We start from the raw sequence: 18,712 nt of genomic DNA on the forward strand, positions 1-18,712 counted from the left end.
CTGGCCACAGGAGCTGTTCAGTTTCTGAAATACACCACGCTTGTTCTTGCATTAGGGCTTTTAAAGAAGTTGTTTCTCGTCCCCTAGATGTTTGCAAGTTTGGTCCCTTATCTTGAAGATCTCAGCTTAAATATTACCCCATTTCCTAACCACTCAGTTTAAGATAGCTCCCATCACTGTTCTGCTTTCTTCATAGCATTCGTCAGTCCTTGAAGTTACGTGTTTTTAATTCTTTTATTGTGTCCCCAAATAGATGATAAGCTTTAGGAGGGCAGGGCTCTCCTTTGTCTTGTTCCTTGCTGTCCACAGTGCCCAGAACAATACCTGGCATCAAATATGCAACCAAGATTAAGAAAGTGTCTTAAAATACAGCACCTAGGTTTTTGTTTTTTTTTTAACTCAAATTGTTCTGTCTCATGCACAAGCACTAAAAAACTACTTGTGTTAATGCAGAAAATACACACATGCTAAAGAAAAAAAGCATTTGCCATGGCTGGTGTGGCTCAGTTAGTTGGATTGTCATCCTGTGGACCCCAAAGGGTTGTGAGTTTGATTCTTGGTCAGGGCACATGCCTAGGTTGTAGGTTCAGTTAGGGCTAGGTTGGTTCAATGTTTCTCTCTCTCTCTCTCTCACTCCCCCACCCCCACCCTCGTGTCTAAAATCAACCAGCGCCTTCCGTGAGGATCAAAAAAGAAAGGGAAGAGGGAAGAAGCATCCATGATCCTACCACCCTAAGATACCCACTGGTAATGTTTTGATGAATCGTCCCTCCAGACAAATCAATGAATGAGTGTTTTCCACAAAAGTAAGATCTTTGTACACATACTGTATCTATAGTGTTTCACTTTGGTGGTAAATACTGTAAGCATAAGAGCATTGCTTTTTATTACTTCAGTTTGAAAGGATCTTACTGGGAAGTGAAAATTTTGTTTGACAGAGGGTAAAGCTGTAAGGAAAGTTGTGATTAAAAACAATGGTGTTTATGGAGATGGGAATGTGGTAAGTCACCTCGAGACAAGAATTACTTAAGCAGTAATTTTTTTAAAGGGCCCTCTTAACATTGTACAATAGCCTTATTGTAATATACCAGCTAAGGAAAACAGTACATGACTCTGTGTACAGTAGAATTATTTTAATAATAGCTCCAGGGTGAAATATGCAGCTGTAGATAAGTTTGTATAGTTTGGTTTGCCCCTAGTCCTACTGATGCCTTAATATTAAAATAATTTTTGGAAAATAATGTATTTTATTGAAGGCCTTCATCTATCCAAATTATGACACTTAGATATTGCTATCTTTTTTTATATGTCTGAATGAGGGGTGCGGGCATTCTTGGAAAAAGAAGATTTTAGCATAAGAATTCTTGTAATAATGGTTGAGTTGATTTTTATTTCATGTCTGAAAAATCTTGTGGAATTATACATGTTGGCGTATAGCATCCTTTGGAAATTGGTTCCAATCTTGTCAAGCAGTTGTTTAGTCTTAAAATTAATCAAGGGTCCTTTAAGGCAGGGGTCCTCCCACCTCTGCCTGGGCCTGTCGGGCACCCGGCCTTACAGCAGGAGGGGAGCTTCAATGTAATGCCCTCGAATCATCCCAAAACCATCCCTCCTCCCTCTCCCCAGTCTGTGGAAAAATTCTCTTCCACAAACTGGTCCCTGGTGCCAAAAAGGTTGGGGACCGCTTGCTTTAAGGGTTGTATAATTTATATGACTTTTACTGCAGCGGTACCCATTACCTAGGATAGCGTAAACTGCTCATTTCCTGCCTTGTTTTGATTGTTCCTGACCTTGTCTTTTGTTTTGTTGTTTACTGCTTACTCACAAGCTTCCGCAGTCTTTATCTCTTCTTGAGTAGCTAAAGTAGCCATTTCTCTTACCCCTCGTTGCTACTCTCTGGGTGGTGTGTATATCGATGAAAGCATTTCTCGTGGTGAAGAGGAATAAAAAGCAATGTAGTTGATGTGGCCTTTTCTACTGAGAAATGATGCAGTCGTCCTCTAAAGTGGAGACTAGCGGTCAGTGCCTGAAAAATGTTCTCACCTGGTGACCTAGTGACCCCTCACTTGTTTGTCAATGGGTGTGCATGTGGCTCTGGCTGTTTGGAGGTAAAGTGAATCTTGGTATAAATTGAAGAAAAGTATTTAGAATTATTTCACCTTGGCTGGCGTGTCTCAGTGGATTGAGTCCTGGCCTGCGAACGGAAAGGTGGCTAGTTCGATTCCCAGTCAGGGCACATGCCTGGGTTGAGGGCCAGGTCCCCAGTTGGGGGCGTGCGAGAGGCAGCCACGTGCATTGATGTTTCCCTCTCTTTCTCCCTTCCTTATTACCCTCTCTCTAAATAAATAAAATCTTAAAAAAGAAACCAGAATTATTTCACAACATTTTGCTGTTAAAATAATAGGTATTTAAGAAAATTCCATTTCATAGTAACTTTTTAGTCTCCCATTTGTATATTCGTTTTGTGAATAATGGTCTTGTTTTTGCAAATGGTACATACACACTAAAGAAGTTCAGGAATCAGTCACACCATAAGCGGAAGACCTAGTATTCAAAGTATTCTCTGATTTTTTTTTTAAGAGTTAGTGAGCTTGAGAAGTAGCAGAAAGAATCAGGCACACCTCAGTTTGACCCCTAACATGGCCACGTACTTGCTGCAACGGAAAGCTCTTATTCTTGGTGATTTTTATTTTCTTTTTCCATTAGTGAGGGTAATAAGCTCGTTAGGGTAAATGAGGTACACATGAAGTACTTGGTTTGTAGAAAGTGTTACTAAATGTGTCATTTGCTTTCTACCGTGTATATTAAAATATCTCAGGACTCACTTGGATGTTTCACTGAAGAGTGAATAGCAGTCAGAAAACTGGAAATATATGTAACCCAGTTGGACTCATATTCGTAGTGTCCTTTACTCTGCTCGTCTGAGGAGAGTGGTTCTTGCAACTATGTACTTTAAATATAAAGTATTTTGACTTCAAGGAAAGCCTTAAAGCTGAAGTACAACTTAGGATGGGTTAATTATTGCAGACCAGAATAGTAAGAAAGTAACTGTGTGTGTTTCCTAAGAAACTGAAACACTTAGGTATAGTGTAACAATTGTATGTATAAAGGTGACTGTTTTAAAAGCTAAGAAGTGACCCTTTCCAAAAGAAAAAAATGACTAAAATGTGAGAAAAAGTGTTCAATTTAAGTAATAATCAGTAACAAATTTTTCTGTCAGATTTAAAATTTAATAAATGGCGCTAAATCAGCTGCGTGCCGTGACACAGGCACTCAGTACATCGCTGTGGGGAGTGTAAGTCTGTAGAACCCTTCTGAAGAGCAGCGTGGCGTCTGTCAGACAGCAGTGAGGAGTGTTTTTGCCTGGTGAGTGAGTGTAGCTGTGTCCTAAGGAAATAACAAACTCCCCTTGCCCTCCCTTTTTTGAGGGAAGTTATGTTCTTTTTTAATAACAGCTTTATTGAGATAATTTATGTAATACTGTGATTTACAGTAAGAAATACATATTTGGTCTTGTCTCTCTGTGGTACAGAGCTCTTTAAAACCATTGAATGAGGAAAAAGGCTTTCTTTTGTTATGTTAATGAGGCAGTTTTTTGGTACCACACCTGTGGATGGGGGCTGGTTGCCTTGGAACCAAACCTGGTGATGAGCGGATGGAACAAAAAGTCTCACCCCTCAGGCCTCTGGAAGGGAAAGGGCTAGAGGGTGACTTGCCAGGGGCAAGTGGTTTCATCCGGCCGAGGCTTTGCAGTGAAGTCTCCACAGGAACCCAATGGGGGCACCTCTAGGTTGGTGAGGTCGTGATGCCGGGAAAGCTGTGTCTCCATCCCCCTCTCTTGCTCTCTGCATCTCTTCTATCCAGTTCTACCTGAGTTGTATCATTATCTGATAAACAGAAAATCTAGTAAGTAAAGTGTTTCTTAGAGTTTTCTTACCAGCTCTAGCAAATTAAATGAAACCTGAGGAGAAGTGGGTCGTGGGAACTCAAGAATCACAGGTGACAACCTGGATGTATGATTGGCCTCTGAAGGCCTCTGTAGTCTTGTAGGGCTGAGCCCTTAACTTGGGGGCTTTGGTGTTATCTAAGTAGCGCATGTCAGACTTGAGATGAATTGTTGGGTACCCAGCTGGTGTCAGAGAATTGCTTAATGTGTCAAAATCCTAATTTTACATATCATAGTTCACCTTTTTAAAGTATGTAAGTCAGCTGTGCAGCGGTCACTGTTGTCTAATTTTAGAATATTTTCATCATCCCCAAAATAAATTAGCAGTCATTCCACATTCCTCTCCTCTCCCCTGCCCCAGGCAACCACTAATCTATTTTCTGTCTCTCTTGGTTTGCCTCTTTTGGACACTTTACATAAATGGGATCATATGCTACGTGGCTTTTGGTGAGTGCTTTCCTCCACTTTGCATAATGTTTCAAGGTGCATCTGTCTTTGTTGTAGCATGTATGAGCACTTCATTCTCTGTGTGGCTGAATATCATTCAGTTGTGTGAATATACCACATTTCATTTACCCAGTCATCAGTTTAGGGATATTTGTTTTGTTTCCAAAGTTTGGCTATTAAGAATAGCACTGCTGTGAACATTCACGTACAACTTTATGTGGATGTGTGTTTCAGTTTATCTTAGTCACATACCTGTGAGTGAAACTGCCGTACTGTCTTCCAAAGTGATTGTACAATTTTACATTTCCACCAGCGGTACAGGAAATGTGTGGCCTTTTTAACCAGGTTCTTTCACTTAGCACACTTTTCAAGGTTCGTCCCTGTCATAGCATGCATTAATACTCATTCTTTTCAATAGATGAGTAATAATTTGGTTGTATGAATATACCATGTTTTGTTTATCTTTAAAAAAGCTTTCTTTTGAAAAACATTCAGTGAAGCAGTGCTTGCATTAAAGAACAATTGGAAATTGCTCAAATGTTCAGTAAAGAGGAATGGTTAAGCCCTGGCTGGCGTAGCTCAGTGGATTGAGTGCGGACCTGAGAACTAAAGGATCGCAGTTCGATTCCCAGTCAGGGCACATGCCTGGGTTGCAGGCCAGTTCCCAGCAGGGGATGCATGAGAGGCAACCATACATTGATATTTCTCTCCCTCTCTCCTTCCCTTCCCCTCTAAAGATAAATACATAAAAATAAAAATAAAAAGGAATGGTTAAATTGGGTACTTAAGCATGTATCACCCGTTAGTAATTTGTACGGCTTGTTTCCAGGGGGAAGTTGGTCAGGGTGCTAACTAGTGGATGTGTACTGACTGGGCATAGAACCAGCAACCTAGTTGTGTTCCCATGACCTTTTGATACAGGAGATGATGCTCCAGCGGGCTGAGCCACCCGGCCAGGGCAAATTTTTAAGAAAATGACCACAGCTATAGCATTGTATAGGACATAAATTTGAAGCAAGATCATTCATTATTAGGAATATTACTACTTTATGTTGATCCAGTAATTATAAAAATCCAGTCATTGTTAAAATGATGAGAATGGTGTGTGCAACATCTGTGTAACCCAACAGCTGAGGGGAGACTGCAGTGCCTGTGTCTCAGCAGTGACAGCTTCACTGTGCTAGTGGGGGGGGGGGGCAGTAGATGCCATTGAGTGAGCGTGTGTACTGTGTGGCCATCGCATTGAAAATGAGCAGAATGATGAATCCACATCAAAAATTAGTGTTAAGCTTGAACATTCCTCCGTGGAAAGTACTCAGTTGATTCAGAAGGCCACAGCTATGGGCACTGGTGATTGTCAGCTGCTTCATGACAACACGTCTGCTCATGCATCATGTCTCACGTAGTCTTTTTGTGAAACATCAGATCACACAGATTTGGTGCCCTGTGACTTCTGGCTGTTCCCCAAACTAAAATCACCTATGCAAGGGAAAAGATTTCAGACTGTCAGTGGGATTCAGGAAAATACAGTGGGGCAGCTGATGGTGATTGGGAGAACTGTGAGGTCCCAAGGTGCCTACTTTGAAGGGGACTGAGGCGTCATTGTCCTATGTACAGTGTTTCTTGTATCTTTATCTTCTTCAATAAATGTTTCTATTTTTCATAGTACATGACTGGATACTTTCTGGACAGACCTTGTATTATAAATAAAATTATTTCAGACTACAACTAAGAGAACTTTTAATTATATGGACCTCACATTTTCTAGTTATACAATAGTTATGGTCTAGAATAACATTAATTCTTATGTATTTGACTTCTAAAGTGTGGAGGAATGTAGGTAATATGTATTTTAAACCTAATGAACAATACTGTATTTGTCAGAGTTTATTATAAGAAAAAGACTACTCTGGGATTTTCAGGCAGAAAGGTATTTTGTGTAGGGAATTTGGTACTTATAACGTCACTGGATGGTCTGGAAGAGCCTGAGCCCGAGGACCAGCACAGGACTCGTATTTATTTAATCCATAGACTGTAGCTGAGAGGGCAGGAAGCTGAAACTGGGACCAGTCACTGCAGGACTGAGTCTGCTGCTCTGTTTCTAATTGACTCTAAATCTAGTGACGAGAGTTTTTTGACTGTAACACCGTCTAATCATTTGTTTCTTTGTGCCATTGATTACCACTTAAATCAGCAATAGAAAGAGCTCCAGCTCACTTTCATGCCCTAATCTCATAGGAGGCGTTCTTACTGGCAGAACCTGCTTTACATTCCAAATGGTAACCATAAGGAAAATCTGGGATCTGTAGGTTTTTTGGTTTTGTTTTGTTTTAGCCTTCCTGTCCCTGAAGTACAGGAAGGCGTGTATAGGGAGTGGTGGGAAGGAGTGAATGCCAAGTGCTACTTGACTAATCTAACACATCTGACATTCAGCTGAAGCCCTCTGTTTGTTAGATGATAAGGCTTTATACGCAGTGTATTTTAAAGGTGATAAGATTAAAAAATCCAACTTTGACTTGTTTCAGAAATTTTTTGTTTCCTTTAATGTGAGCTTTTTCAAAAGATACATCGGTTCTAATGTTTTCTACTTTACAATTCTGTTGTATTCTATTATTTTCTGTTGTTTTCATAAAGCAGGATGTACTTCTTATGTTTTTCACTTGGAAATAAACTAATGTTCATAGAAACTGCAGTGTTTCTTTCTAGATTGAATAGGTGAAATATAGCCAAAGGATATAACTATAAAATCTTCTTGCTTTTTGTCCCAGTTGCTGGGTTTCTATAGAATTAACGCATAATTTAATGTTTCCTACATGCTGCCTCAGTTTGTTATTTTGTTAACATTGGAGAGGCTGTGGCAATCTTTAAAAAGGATGTATGAGTCCTGACGGGTATCACTCAGTTAGTTAAGCATTTTCCAGCAAAGTGAATGGTCACTGGTCTGACCCCCTGGTCAGGGCACGTGCCTGGGTTGCATCCTGTGTGAGAGGCAACCAGTCGATGTTCCTCTCCTTCTCTTTCTCCCTTTCTTCGCCCCTCTCTAAGAATACATAAATAAAATCTTAAAAAAAAATAAAAAGGATGCATGAGCTGGTGAATATAGCCTGCTCCAGGCAGGTAGTTGACTACCTGGAGCAAGGAATTAGGTTTGGGCCGAGCATTTTGGGCACTGAAATGGAAACGTTGGTCCCCGTCCCCTGCAGCTGCTCTCCACGTGGACTCTCTGAAGAGCTGATGGCGCTCCGTTGCTGTTCCAGTTAGTTCTGGGCACCACCGCTGCTCCGAGTCAGCAAGTTAATGTGGTCTTTCAACGTTTGGTGCATGTGTCCTCCAGAATGGGTTTGAGGGGCCGTACCTCCTTTTCTGTATTTCAGAACTGACGCCTAAATTTTTAAATTAATTAATTAACTAATTTAATTGTTCAAGTACAGTTTTCTGTCTTTTACTCCCGTCCCAACTCACCCCCCCAGTGCTCCCCACCCCCCTCCCATTTCCACCCCCCTTAGTTGTTGTCCATGTGTCCTTTATACTAGTTCCTGTAAATGGCACCTAAATTTTTGCATCTTAAGTTGAAAAAGTTGCATAAGATATAACTTCTGGAGTACTGTATGATGTATATGTTTTTAAAGAATATATTGCCTAAACTGTGACCTATGTGTTCTGCTTATTCACCTTAAAGGAAAATATTGCTGTAAAACTTTACAGTCCTCAGACCAACCCAGTCAGGTGTTTTCTTGTTAGAAGTGGTCTGACCTTTTCAATTTTAATGAACTTGGCAACACCTGCACTGGACAACCGCCAGACAGTTACTTCCACTTCTGAATTCTAAATCTTACATTGATTGATTGATTGGACAAGGAGAGTCTTCCCACAGGTTTGTTTGGTGATTCTTGCTTTGCTCGCCGGAGACTTCCTCTTACCTCCCAATTACCCATTTGGTGCCTGGATGGTTTCTTGAAGTGAAGTGTGTACCATGTGGAGGTTTGAGATAAGTAAGAAGTGTGACTTTCTCCTATAACGTGAAAGAGCTTCTTTGGAGGGGAGGTAGAAAAAGAGAGTCAGGGATGCTGGCGCACATCAACTTTAGGAAAGAGTGGCCGGAGATCGTGATGCTCTTTTTCCCGAAACTGTTCAGATCTGTGACCCTCTCTCTGGAAAGAACCAGACCTCGCGGAGGACCCTTGAGTTCAGGGGAGCAGCTTACCTGCTGTTTTAACTGGTGTTGTGTATTTAGTCTTCCAAGCAAATTGTCTTGTTTACCTTTTTATTTTGCCTTGAAAGCTTTGTATTGACAAACTGTGTAATTGACCTTTATGGTGAAACCAGCATGGTTTTCATAAAAAGTGCTCTATAGACCAGTGAACATAGTAATCAGAATTTATGGAAATGATTGCTAATTGCAAAAATACAGAAATTCGGAGAAAAGAAAACTTGATCTCTACCTCATACTCTGTACCAAGATAAATACCCAATTTCCCAGAGCTGAATATAAAAAAGGAAGCCTTAAACACACTGGAATGAAAGCTAGGTGAACGTAGAAGTCTCTCAGGTGTGGGGAAGGCCTTCACGAGCAGCCTAGACTACTCCTTTTTCTCATTGAAAAGGAAATCTCCAGATTACTCTTTTATGGCCATAACTGTCTTTTAAAATCATACAAATTGTTATCTTGTTTAGAAATACAGTTTTCAAAATGCATTTAAGTTCAAGATTGTCATTTACATCTACGTTATCTTGCACATTTTATGTTATCTTTCCCCTTCTACTCGAGCAAAAAGAACGCTTCAAAGTGCTGTTTTTGTGCCCATGAACTTTCCTAATGATTCCTTTGCTAAGTTCTGGGGTTATGTGGCTCTTGGTAGCAGGTAAGATTGTATATATGCAGAAGCGTGTGGAATTAAATTCACTAGGGAATCATTCTGTTGTGTTCTCTTGGAATAAACCATTGATTTCTAAGCTTTAAAATAAAGACCGTCATACTGAATAGTATACATACTTGCTAATTTGAATGTTGAACAGTTGAACATAAAGATATTTTTATAGTATAATTTGCAGATTTGTTAGATTTTTAGCAATCTAAAAATGAGTAAGAACTTATTTTTCTAACATTCATCTCTACCCTTCCCAATGGACAGTTTGTCAACAACCACTTTACTATGAGTTCCCAGTGTGCCAGGGCCTGACTGAAATGCAGACTGATCCCTTTGCAAAAGAATGACCCCACTTGCCCTGTTTCCTTATAAAGGCAGTTGGGACAAGTTAAACATACATTGACTTTCTTAGAATACCATATTTTGCCATGGATAATACTCACTTTTTGTCCAAATTTTGGAGGGGAAAACAAGGATGTGCATTGTACATGGGTATAATGGTTACCTGGCATGGGTATAATAATCTCGTGTATAATGCACACAAACCATGGGTGTGCTTTAATACGGGGGACATATTACACACAGCAAAATAGGGTAAGTTGAGATTTCCGCAACTTACCAGAAAGTTGATTTCCATCTGCGTTTACCAGAAATAATACCACATTGAGTCATTCTGCTGATTGAAAATGCACAGCTGGTAGAAGAAATTGCATGTTAAGATACTATCGTTTCACTCCATACAAGGGTTCAGAGACTCAGTGAAGTGCCCACTATTTGGGTTAATATTCAGAAAGACCAGGAAACATCTTTGGTCCAACAGACTGTTTTAAATGGAGACACTCCTGGGTTCATGGACTATATAAAATCTGGATCAAACTTGAGCGTAACAATCTTATTTGACACAATATGGAAAATACAAGACAAAAGGGACAAATACTGCTTAGTTTGGGAGCTATGATTTATTTTGCCTTGAAGGAAAGCTATGTTGTATCTCTTACGTGTTTTTTCTTTTGTAGGAGTAAAAAAAAAAAAAACCCACCCAGTTATTCAGTAAATACTGAGCATTAGCTATGTGTCAGGCACTTAGGTAATAGGGAGTTCAGCTGCAAACTGAAGAGACAAAAATCTGTTTTCATAGAGCCTCCAATCTAGTTGGTGAAGACAAACAAGGAGTAAAACATAGAAAGCCAGATAACTCAAAGCTCTGTGAGGAAAAAAGGTGCAAGATGGGGACCCCCGGATAAGGAATGGGGGGTTGCAGCTACAAACAGGATGGCAAAGGGAGGGCTCAATGAAAAGATGATAGAAGGACAGCATTGCAACCATTTGTGATACAGATAAATACTGGCAGCAACCTAAATATCCATCTATAGGGGACTGGTTAAATGTATTATGCTGCATCGATATAGTAGAATACTGTACAACTAATAAAAATATAAGTTCTGCATATATAGAATGATCTCCCAAAATACATAAAGTGATAAAAACACAGCAGATTTTTAAGAAATGCACAGATCCCAGTGGAAAGATCTGTAAACTGTTGATGATGGTTATCTTTGGAGTAGAGAACAGGACGATTCATGGACAGGAAAGTGAAAGTGAGGTACTGTTTCATTTTACTGTGTATATGTACTCCTTATACGTAAATGAGATGTAAAATGAAGATACGGAGACTGATTGCCCAATTCGAAAATGATGGGAAAACATACACATGTATAAAACCTACTGGCCTAGATAGTGAGTGAATGGGATATTTAATAGAAAGAAGGGTGAGTTCACTTCTGGAGAAGTTGCTGATGCTGACCATTCTGACACAAGGCCAGATCCCATTTTGATTGGGTAATGGATTGTAGTGATCAGGACTGTAACATTTTGATTCAGGTGACTTTTTTCGCTCTTCTAGTTAAATGGAAGGTATATTTCCTAGGGCTGCCACAAAGAAGTGTCACAAACAGAAATGTGTTGTCACAGTTCTTGGGACTAGAAGTCCACAGTCAAGGTGTCAGCAGAGTCGTGCTCCCCTGGAACCCATGGGGGATGAGTCTTGGCCTCTCCCAGCCTCTGGTGGTGTCCTGGCAGTCGGGGCCAGGCCCAGTCGTCCCTGGGAGTTCTTCCTGTTGTCTTTCTGTCTTCACACATCTGGCTTTTCACAGGGATGCCCGTTACATTGGATTAGAGGCCCACCCTACTCTAGTATCACCTCTTTAACTAATTACATCTGCAACAGCCCTGTTCCTGAAGAAGGTCACGTTCAGAGGTCCTTGGGTCGGGGCTGTAATGTGTCTTTAGGGAGTAGGAAGGCGGAAGAACACAATTCAACTCGCAGCAGCAGCAGCTTTCTCGTGTGAGTGGCTCCCCTGTTACAGCCTTCCATATGTGCAGTAGTATTTTGGAAAGTTGTATGGAAAGCTGAGTAATATTTACAAGTATTTTTAAAAAGACTTATTAGAAAATTTTTCCTACAAAGATTATTCCATCTCCCTGAATAAAATCAAATGAGTACAGCATATTTATTAAAGCTAAATGTTCTAATGAAAATAAAATATCTTTTAAGTGTTATAAAATGAAAATACGGTGATTTTTAATAGTACCGAGTTAAAGATAATAGTGACTGCCCTGACTGGTGTGGCTCACTTGGTTGGAGGTCGTCTTGCAAAGCAAAAGGTCACTGGTTTGATTCCTGATTAGGGCGCATGGCTGGGTTGTGGGTTCGGTCTCCAGTGTGGACACATACAAGAGGCAACTGATCGATGTTTCTCTCTTTCCCCCTTCCTCTCTCTCTCTCAAAACAACAACAACAACAACAGCAACAAAACCCAGATGACAGTGACTAGACATTTTTATGTGATTCTTAAAAAAGTCATGCAGTGAGGATAGATACCTTACATTCTCTTTTTGCATTTTTGTTCTCACTCATGCAAAATGGCTTCTTTCCAGATCAGTTTAACCTCAAGATGAAATCAAATGTGACAGTGGAGAGGACAGAGTTTTTATTTAGTCCCGTTGCTCTCTGCGGGGGTTCTTTTTTTGGTAAACATTGCCATTCTAATGGGAAACCTTTTAAAATTCCTCCTTGCTTTTCCTTCTTCCTTATGTATAAGTCAGAAACCAAGTATTTATTAATTTACAAAGTCTTAAAAGTTACTACATTCTTGGTAAGTCTGTTTGATGTCATTCCATCCCTTGGGAAATCAGCATTCTATCTGAGTAAATTGACAAATTGGCATCTGGTTTTCTCTCTGGCTTTTTGTATGGGATCAGATAAACTAGGACACTCTCTCTACTTTAAATCTTACTGAAAAGAATTTTTTAATAAAGTTCATTAATGTGGGAAAATGTAATGTATTTAGCTGTCTTTCTAGTGAGTAATTTTTCTCATTTCTTTGTAAAACAGGCAGTTAAATCTCATCTCTTAAGACCTTATGCTTATTTTAGGATGGACTGGGGTAATGTGCTTTAATTGAGCTGCTACCTCGTCATGTTTAAAATATTTATGAATTTAAGTATCATAGAGGTGTCCAAAGTCTGTGCACTTCAAAAGACCAAAACTCAAAGCACCAGAATTTGGTAAGGAAAGGCGTTTTGATTAAGAAGATGCCAACTGATTAGATGGGGGATCTAATCCTCAAACTCACCTTAAGAAACTATAGAGTTCAGGCTTCTTTTAGGTCAGAAAGGGGAAGGGGGGCTCCTTTTGCCACATGCAGTTTCATCTAATAATTAGCACGTCTGCGTGCAAGACAAAGCAGGGGCTACTGGCCTGCAGGCTGTGCGAAGAACACAGGCTTGCACACAGGGAGTCAGGAGGGGCCACACGTTTCACTTTGTTACATCAGAATCCTAGAATTCATTGGGACTGTAGGTATTGTCATGTCTGACATCTCTCCCAGACGCAGTAATCTGTCCACTGCTCCTGGTCTTTAAAATCTCTAGTGACTGTGAATTCATCCCTTTTCTAGCCATCCCATTATGTTTTCACATAAGCAATTATTCTTTCAGATGGTTTGTCTTTTTTTTTAAAACAAAATACTGCCTTCCTGAAACTTCTACCTACTGACTTTGGTCTTACCCTCTTCGACCACCCACAGGAAATCTGCTTCCTCTTTCACATTCTGTACACTAGGGCCTACCCGTGTGGGAAGTCTGGCATATCTTCCACCCCTGCTTTTTGCTCGGCTGCATCTCTGTAGTTCCTTTAACTCTTGCTTATGTGACATAGTTTTCAGATATAATTTTTCTGCTTTCCCTTCTAGTTTATTAATGTCACTTAAGATGGCACTCAGAACAGGTTCTCGTTTTCCTGAACTCTTGAATCTGAAATTCTGGGTCCCAGCTTCCCCCTGATTTGGACGTGCAGCCAGGCTGGATAGCCTTGGCAATGTAAGTGCCCTGAAGGGAAGCACATTGATAGGGTAACTCCAGAGTTAAAGAGTTTAGCCTTAGTTGATAGGCTTAAGTGATAAATGCCAGTGGAAGGCTGCCATTCCAGGAACTGGAATGAATGACTTGGGATGTCAACAAGCAATTCAGCTGTTGTGCCCCAGCGAGCAGTGGGGATGATATTTGGCCATCGTGTTTAGATACAGAATTGTTGACCAACAGACAAAGAAGTACCAGGAAAAAACCAGGTACTTCTTCCTGGTCTGCAACTCATATCCAGTTAACCTTTTTTTCTAAATACCTTATCTATCCCCTCTTTTCCTTATAAAAGTGTTAGCTTAAAATGAGATGTTAAGATGATTTTCCAGAGTACTTAACAAGCTGTTATCTCACGTCGCCGGTCATCCGAATTAAGTGCCCGTAAAGATTCAATCCTTGTCTCTACTTACTGGTTCTGGAAGTGACCGGCAGCATGAACACTGACTTATCTGGGTTCAACACAATGCCTTGGACGAGTGCCTCACATAGAAAGGAAGTGATGGCCATATTAAGTTCTGAAGATGAAACATAACTAAATAAAATTATTGAAAAAAAAAGTTCCGAAGAATATGCCAGGCAGAGGTGAACAGCAAGTGTGATGCCCCGTAAATAAGAAAATGAGCCTGAAGTTTTTGAGGAACAGGAAAGAAATTGAGTGGGTGGTTGGCACAATTACTGGACATTAAGTAGAAGTGGCTGTAAATGAGGTTAAAGAGAATGGTGGGGACCCAATCATAAGGGCCCTTAGAAATTGTATTAAAGAACTGAACCAATCCTGAGGGTAATAATGAGTCGTTACAGGGAGTTTTAAGTTAGGAAAAGAAAACAAAAGCAGGCATTGATTTTAAAAGGATCATTTTAGCCCAAATGGGAAAGAGTGGGAGGCACTGATATCCGTGACTAGTAGATCAGTTAGCAGCTGTCAGGGTATGTTTTAGTTACGGTGGTGGTGCCCAGACCTTGACTAGTGTGGCTCTCGTATTGGGAAGAGAGAGATAGTTTAGAAAAATAGTTGAGAGAATTTGATTGCTAGTTGGCTGTGGGGGAAGAGATAGAAAGCTATCATAAATATGTAGCAGAGTTTGTGAGCTCAAATGCCAACAGGGCCAGACAGATGGCCAGGTTAGGTGCTTGCGTGAGAGGTGACAACACCTGTGGGGCACTGCACACCCTGTCCCAGCTGCAGGACTAGCTGCCAGTCAGCTCCAAGAGGGCGTTTCCATGTGCAAACATGGGCCCATTATTGCCTCATCTCCTGTTTTTTCCCCAAGAGACATCAGAAATCATGATTTTTATGTTGTCCTCTGATATATAAATGTAGGTAGCTGTCTTTTAACATGCTGTGTAGGCCGCCTTTTGTGGGTCGAGTAAATAAATGTGTCGTATTCTGCCTAACGGGCAAAGCTCTGATAATAGTTGCGTCTGGTGTACTGTGGACACTAGAATCAATGTACGTACGATGGGGAGGGGTGGTAACTGTAATAAGCACATTACAACCTTTGAAATACAGGTTGCTTAGTTTGAACAGGGCGCTTAGTGAATCTGGTGTGTTATGTTCAGTTTTCATATGAATCAGTTAACTATAGGTGGGTCTTGGGAATTGCGCCCTGCAACTTTTTGCCTCCTGATTGTGTGGTTTCATTTGCAGATAAGGGCCAGTTGTGAGTCTGTGCAGTTTTAAGTGAAACCTCAACCCAAGTGAGAAGACATCTTCAAGGAACAACTGTTGACAGTGAGTCTGCAGTCATCTCTGTGCATAATGTGGAATGTTTTCAAGCCAGAGACAGCTGAGTGGGTGACTATTGATAAGGAGTGGTGAGTCTAAATGCCCCCGTGGATAACTTAAATCCTTTCCTTTAAAGGGGACTGCTCCTCCTACATTCCTGGCATTTACTGACTGTTGACTCTTGGGTGAGAATGACAGCAGTCCGGTTTGAGAGAATGCTTTGTCCCTCACAGCGTGTGTCAGGTATCATTGCAGTGTCGGCTTCTTCTTCAGCTAGGCACATCCCTTCCTTCGTCTGTGTTGTTTGTTTTGTTTTTTCCACTAGTCCAGATTATATCATTCTTCGGGGCCCGTCTTCCTCAAAATACTCAGCCAACGCTGAAGTGGTGGTCTTAATAGTGACCAGCATCTGTTCTGAGCTTGGTTATGGTAGGTTTCATTGCCTTTGGAAGTGATCGTTTTAGGGATGGGCATGGGACCCAGGCTCGGCCAATGGGAAATGAAAGGGAGGTCTGCGAGGGGCTCCTGGGAAAGGATTTTTCACCTTTTTAAAAATTTTTGTTTACTTACTTTTGGAGAGAGGTGAAGGGAGGGAGAAAGGGAGAGAAACATCAGTGTGTGGTTGCCTTTCACACCCCCGCCCCCCCACCCAGTGGGGACCTGGCCCACACCCCAGGCATGTGCCCAGACTGGGAATTGAACTGGTGACCCCTTGGTTTGCAGGCTGGCACTCAATCCACTAAGCAACACCAGCCAGGGCTGATTTTTTACTTTGAGAAAGAAGAGGTGATCCCTCTTCTTCCTAGAGCTTGTTTTAGTAGATGTGACGTTCATGGCTTCTGTGTTCATCTTGGCTACTAGCCTGGAGGTGAGGCCCTTCCATAAAGGGGGGCAGAGGTGAGAGATGTCCGGAGACTGGAACTGGGTGGAACCCCACTGAATAGACCCTCCCTGGTGGTGGGGTCCTCTTAATGTGAGATCATTGGTTTCCTTATTGTTTAAGCAATTTTGCCTTCAGACGCTCTGTTACTCACTGCGGAAATCATTCTGGTTCGTTTGATTTCCCCCCTTTGCGATTACCCACTATCTTTTCGTCTCACACGCATTTCTGCTTGCACTGTTCTGTGCTGTCTGGTAATGTTTGTGTCTGTTGCCTTTGTGGCACATTATATACTTTGTGAAGTCACAGTCTGTGTTTATATCCTTACTGTGTCTAGTGCTAGTACTGTCTTTTTGATAATGCCACCAGTGTGTATTTATTGAATTAAATTATTTGAACAGTATTTGAAGAACTGGTCCACATAATTGAATAAATATAGAGATTTTCTTTTAATTCTCATTCTTTTCTTTAACCACACTGTTTTCTTCTAGAGTTGAGTGAAGTTTGGCTTTCCATTTTAGATGACTGGTGTGTCACACATTTTCAAGTGGTTAGTTCTCCTCTACAAATGTTGTTTGGATGTGGCCTTTTGTGTTTGTTCAACTTTACCATGAAAATCAGCTCCTGTCCCATGTATTTGCATATTGGCTTTCAATCAAATAAATTTTGCATGTTTCTCTGTTGCAAAACAGAACAGTTTACCTTCTATTTTCTGTGCTGATTGTAGCAGTGAAGGACATGGATGGTAAGAAGCATGATAAGGATTAATTTGTTTGGCTTTGGAATGTGCATTCACAAAAACCTCCCTAAAGGGTGCCTGTTTGTTCAGTTCTTAAAATCTAATTGTGTGTTGGGGGGCTGGGGTGAGGTGAGACTCTGGGGCAGAGGAGGTTTGGTGGTCATCTAGTATCTACTGAGAGCAGTCTTGAGTTACAGGATGGATTATTTAGTTGCTTGTATTTCAAAACTCTATGAAACAAAACCATTTTCCCCTAACTTAAGATATTCATGTGTTCTTCTATCTTTAAATTCTGCTATTATAATCTTTAAAAAGAGGAATAAGAGCCTCTTTTTTCTTCCTGAAAAATCTGTGTTGTTGCTTTCTGTTCTGTTAAGGAGAATCAGAAACCTTTGTTGTAATCTGGTAACACATTCTGAACCCTTCAAAGAGTGATTCAGCTCTGGCCAGTTATCTCAGTTGGTTAGAACATGATTCTGATAGACCGGGGTCATGGGTTTGATCCCTGGTCAGGGTACATACAAGAATCAACATAAATAATTGGGACAACAAATCATTGTGTCTCTTGCTCTCTCTCAAGTGAATAAATTTTAAAAAGTAATTTACATTCAGGGAAGGATTTACTTTTTTTTTTTCCTTGATGGATTGTGCTTAAAATATGGGGGAATAACTTGAAGAAGATGGGAAGTTGTATGATGTGATGTGCTTGACTCACCAATTTTAATTTGTAATAGCATTACTTAGTAATAGGGAAGGTTTAAATCACCAAGGTCAGCTTTCATGTGTTTTCTTGGGTACATGTTATGAAGAGATTGTAGCACTGGAATGTGTATCTCAGCCCAAGGCCGACACGGTACACGTGCCATCTAAGCCAGATCAGTCAGAATGCCCTTAGGACATTTGCTGGAAATGCTGCGGCAAAGGCACTAATTTTTTTCTGCTGAATGTCAGCCTGAAAGTGTGCAGTCATTAAATTCCCGGTGGCTGTCTTCTGACTGTAAAAGGAAAGCCAGTTGAATTAGAAGCCAACACAGGATAAGGTGTGCGGAGGAAAACCATGCCCCTAGTCAGGTCTTCCCCCAGGATCCTACAGCACCAGACTGTTCAGTTACCTGAGACAGTACATTCTTTTACCTAATTCAGCTAGCTTTGGATTTTATGTTCCATGTATATAAAACATCCTAATTGACGTATCTTTGTTACCATCCATTCAACATTATCTAATAACTCAAGGATTTACTAAAACTTGAATTGTGAATTAAGCAAGTAGGTCTCTGATTACAGGTTTACGAGGTGGCAGGTACTACAGTTCACTGACACAAGAATTCAAGTATAAGTACAGGAGCTAAGGCGGTAAACAAATGCATAGTCCATACTTTGCTAATGGAACTTATTATCTGGAAGAGGCCGATATTATGTGAACAGTCCTACTAATGACTAGGTTCTTACTAACTGAGTTTAAGGTTCTAGAAGAAAAGGAGTGTGCTTAGCTCTTTGGGGGGGCGGGCCTTCTACTGAACCACTGGCATCTCCAGAAGTGTAAAACACAGCTGTGGGCGGCCTGGGATCTGGCTGAATTTAAAAAAAAATAATGAAAGTTCTTATTAATCTCTTTTTTTCCCTAAGAAGACATTAGAAATGTATAGGACTGCATCCTTTATTGAAAATTTGGGGGCCAGGTATGTGT

The 18,712-nt window shown here is 40.7% G+C and overlaps 1 protein-coding gene across 4 annotated transcripts in view; it reads left to right on the forward strand.

Moving 5' to 3' along the window:
- CDC42SE2 (CDC42 small effector 2) overlaps positions 1-18,712 on the forward strand; it is an 87,172-nt gene that overhangs the window by 9,193 nt on the left and 59,267 nt on the right. For 2 of the 4 annotated variants that reach the window (XM_037129856.2, XM_037129854.2), the window contains exon 2: positions 15,329-15,495. The exons of 1 other annotated variant lie outside the window; for it this stretch is intronic. The gene's annotated coding sequence lies outside the window, so the exon portion shown is untranslated. The remainder of the gene's footprint in view (positions 1-15,328; positions 15,496-18,712) is intronic. One more of the 4 variants, XM_037129857.2, reaches the window with a different exon arrangement.

The sequence above is a fragment of the Artibeus jamaicensis genome, unplaced genomic scaffold, assembly GCF_021234435.1.
Source record: "Artibeus jamaicensis isolate MK-2021 breed Jamaican fruit bat unplaced genomic scaffold, CSHL_Jam_final contig_786, whole genome shotgun sequence".
Lineage (NCBI taxonomy): Eukaryota > Metazoa > Chordata > Mammalia > Chiroptera > Phyllostomidae > Artibeus > Artibeus jamaicensis.